The sequence below is a fragment of the Apodemus sylvaticus genome, chromosome 11 (genome assembly GCF_947179515.1).
Source record: "Apodemus sylvaticus chromosome 11, mApoSyl1.1, whole genome shotgun sequence".
NCBI lineage: Eukaryota > Metazoa > Chordata > Mammalia > Rodentia > Muridae > Apodemus > Apodemus sylvaticus.
The window spans coordinates 84,005,140-84,009,112 of record NC_067482.1 but is presented as its reverse complement, the minus strand read 5'-3'; positions in this window follow the sequence as shown (position 1 = coordinate 84,009,112).

Here is a 3,973-nt window from a genome sequence, read left to right as displayed (position 1 = left end):
AAGAACTGGTGCAGAAGGCAGTGGCTGCGCAGCCAGAATGTCCAAGGATGTTTATTATTCCCTTACGTCAGATGCACCCCTAAGAATCAAAGATTGGGAGTGGGAGGGAAACCCCAAACTCATTCCTACTAGGCAGTAAAAAGTGAATGAATTTTACTAATAAAAAAATGAAAGTCAATGCAACACCCTTTGGTAGATCTCTTTGAGCAGCAGAGGTGAATTTGTATACAGAAGGGGGTCTCATAAGGAAGTTCTCCTCACCACAGTTTCTGCACTTGTAGTTGTTCATCCCCTACATCAGGCACAATGCCCACCATCACCACTGTTACTAACCCTGAGCTGCAGGCTCTGGGTAGTGAAAGAAGAGAAGCCACAGAAAAATTTAGAGATAAACATCAAGGACGAGCTCTGGCTATGAATATTCTCAAATAATTTAATAGACTCCTCAGAAATGGGTACTGTTCTTTTAAAAATGCAAAATGGTCGACCAGATAGCTTGGCTGGTAAAGAACCTTTGTGGCCAAACTTAGTGAACTGAGTTTCGCCCTCAGAACACACATGGTGGAAGGAGAGAACCATCTCCCCCAAATTCTCCTCTGACCTCCCATACTAAATAAATATAGTGCTTAAAAAAATACAAACAAGTAGAAACTGTGCTTTCTGTTAAATGTGAAACAGTCACATGTAAAATCAAACAACAATCATACCAAGGGAATAACTTATAAAAGCCATAGTAAAGGCCATTAGCATCAGGTAAAACAAGGGAGAAGGTGTATGTTGGAAAGGCCCCACGCAACAAAAAATGATTAAAAGGTTTCAATAGATGACAAGCCTGACTCCGCTGGGAAGACATCAATTCTCTCTAACCTAATTTAGAATTATAATGATCTCAATTAAAATCAGAAAGTTGTACTTACAGAGCAGTCATGAGGCAGTAATGGGTAATGGAGCTTGCTTGCAGGAAAGTGACAGAGAATGTAGCTAGCATGTATGAGGTCTTGTGTTCTATCCCTACCAGTGAAGCAAAAACAATTATTTCCAAAAAAAAATCGATAGTATCTACGTGAAAAGTGATATTCCCATCTTGTTTTAAAAAGAATTTCTGTACATAGAGGCAGAACACCTGGAATTCAAGCATTAGGGAAACTGAGGCAGGGAGAACCTGAGTTTGAGGTTGGCTTAAGACTAATTAGACAGCCTGTCTCAAATAAGAAACATGCTTTGACCATCAGGACAACTCAGCCAGTAACAGGTTGTAGGCCTAGATTTTTCAAAGCCGATTTTATTTAGGGTTCTTTAAAGCTCGAACCTACCTTCTAGTCCACCAACCAAAGGTAACTGGCCAAAGGTAGGGAAGAAAGATGGTTATTAGGACAAGGGGGTGTGTGGATCTGTTTAGAAGTAGTTCTTTTCGGTAAATCCAATCTTTGTTGTGAGGATATCAGCAGTGCAGTCTAAAACATCATACACTAATCAGAAGCTGCAGCTCAATCCTGAAGAAACTATGAGACTGCCAAATCGGCAAGAGCCCACCTGGAAAAAATCAGTTGGAATACCACAAGAAATTCTTTGGGACATTTTTCTCTATAAAGTCATAACAAGTGAAGATCAGTGAAGACCAGCAAAGTGTTGTAAGGCAAACCAATGCAAGAGCCTCATTCACTGTCTATTCAGGTATACTTATACTCCTTCCAAACATCACATGTCCTCTCAAGCATCAGCCTCAGCCAAACATCCTCCCCTCTTATGTGTCTGTTTCAGCAAAAGCATCCTCTCATAAGACAGCTTCCAGAAAAACATCACATGACACAACTGAGTCTCCAAAGAAACCTGAAATTTCCACTTCAACAGGTACTGGCTACTAACTATGTCAAGGAGAATTTGATCCCTTGAACCCACATGGTGGAAGAAGAGAACTGTCTTAGGGTTTCCATGGCTATAAAAAGGCAACATGACCAAGGTAACTTATAAGGACAACATTTAGTTGGGGCTGGCATACTGGTTCTGAGGTTAGTCCATTATCATGGTAGGAAGCATGGCAGTGTCCAGTCCTGCATGGAGCTGGAGGAGCTGGAAGTTCTATATCCAAAGGTAGACTGGAGAAGGTCGCTGCCTTCCAGGCAGCTAGGAGGAGGGTCCCAAAGCCCACCCCAACAGTGACATACTTACTCCAACCAGGTCACACACCTACTCTAACTAGTCACACTTCCAATAATGCCACTCCCTGGATTAAGCATATTCGAACCACCACAAGAACCAACTCATACAAGCTGTCCTATCATTTCCACCCCTTCCCCCAAAATCACGGCATGTAGACCAGGTCATACATGCCATGGCATGCACATAACAATGACACACAAAACAAATAGCTGGAGAAGTGCTTCATCTATCAAACTATCAATGCGCCCATTGAAAAAAAATTCTTCACTTTTGACTTACATTTTAAAATAGTCGCATGTGAAGCGATACATGTTGAATCTGGTTTTAAATTCTGTGATGGAAAAGAGTAAGTGGGAAGGTGGAAAATGAAGATGGGCGTGAACTCCTCCACAGGGACTGTCACTTTCTTCTGTCTTCACTCCTAAATACTGATATTCCAACGTTAATTTGGCTTAGACAAGCAAAATATGCATGGTTTTAAACCTCAAAAGTATGTTGTAGACTATCCTGAATCTAAATTTCATAACATCTATTATTTTGGGGGACAATCTATTAGAAAGACTGGCCTTGGTAACACAAGTGGCAGATAGATCTCCATCTTGTTTCGGGTCTCTTTGCAATATTTGTGGAAACCGGAGAAAAATATCAGATGGAAAAGTCCTGTGACAAAGGCTTAAAGCAATACTCAGAACCATGTGATGTTGGCACACTGATCCATCGGTGGAGAGGAAAAGTCCAAGACTAGACATATCTGTGTGGGAACTGTGTATGCAGCAAGGTGCAAACTCAAAGACATAGAACCTTTGTTTCTTCTTGTTGGTGTTACAACACTACAGACTGGTAAGGTATTATAAGCAAAAGAGGTTTTCTGTCCGTGGTCCTGGTACAGTTTCAGAAGGATGCAATTATCAGTGGCCTTCATGCTGGCAGTCTGGAGACACTGAGTAATGCACCAGAAGAGAATCGAGGAGCTTACAAAACCTAGTCAGACTTTGCTTTTATGTCAGTCCACCCTGGTGATAACCCATAATCCACTAACCATATGAACAGTTAATCGAGAGCAGAGCTATAATCACCACTTCATGCTCGCACCTACTAATATTTATAACAGGAATTACAAGAGGGAGGGAACAAGTCTTACAAGTGTAACAACCGAACGAAACAAAGCAAATGGCCTGGAACAATTATCTAGCCATTAAGAGAATGAAATTGCTTCCTTGTTTATTACTTTACAATGTGATAAATCCCAAATAGAAGACAGTAAAATATTTACAAGTGGACAATGAAACCATAAAAACCTTAATAAACCCAGAGCTAATTCCTATATGATATTGGATAGAGGAAGCTATCAAAGCACAAAAATTCTACATAAATAATGGCATTGCAAATAGAACCTTGAGATGGAAACATATCTGCCACTCATATCACAAAGGTTAGTCCTCCTAACACAGTCTCAAGGCAGCAACACCTTGGAAGCTCTAAGCAGTCATCAGTCTGCAGAATGCTCAACCTAGGTGCACCTTTTCAGCCAACACTGGTTCACATGGTCCACACCCACCAAATATTGGCCTATTTCCTCCTGGGTTGCATCTGATTCTCCTTCTAGAGTCTTCATCCCTCAGCATTTTACCTAAGCATTCTAACATATTGCACAAATGCAATTTTAAAAACCTATGGAATTTACTGCTGTATTTTTATTTGACATACATCAGATGGGGAACCAGTTGAACAACTACTTAAGCAGAAACACATTCCTTAGGTGAGGGTGGTTCTCAAAAAGACATTTTCTCATGCCACCTCTACAGTATGAGTT